The sequence below is a fragment of the Cetorhinus maximus genome, chromosome 12 (assembly GCF_964194155.1).
Source record: "Cetorhinus maximus chromosome 12, sCetMax3.hap1.1, whole genome shotgun sequence".
Classification (NCBI taxonomy): Eukaryota; Metazoa; Chordata; class Chondrichthyes; order Lamniformes; family Cetorhinidae; genus Cetorhinus; species Cetorhinus maximus.
The window spans coordinates 107072999-107073266 of record NC_135890.1 but is presented as its reverse complement, the minus strand read 5'-3'; positions in this window follow the sequence as shown (position 1 = coordinate 107073266).

The following is a 268-nucleotide window of genomic DNA, read 5'->3' as shown; positions in this document are numbered from 1 at the left end:
TCTAAATGCTGTTGTGTTGTTTCTGCTTTGTGAAAATTTATAAATGTGAATTGTCTGTGAATCTATGTATGTTACATCAGGGATCAAAATTTGAAACCATTTTCATTTGATTTAACGAAACCAAGAGTTTTCAGGAAATAACAGTGACTGATACACTGAGGATTCATTAGGGACCACATTGAGATTAGCCTCAGTGCATTGAGGCAGCTGCTGACAATGTCAAGGAGCCTAATCAAGAGACTTCAAACACAAAGAGCTTAGAATTCAT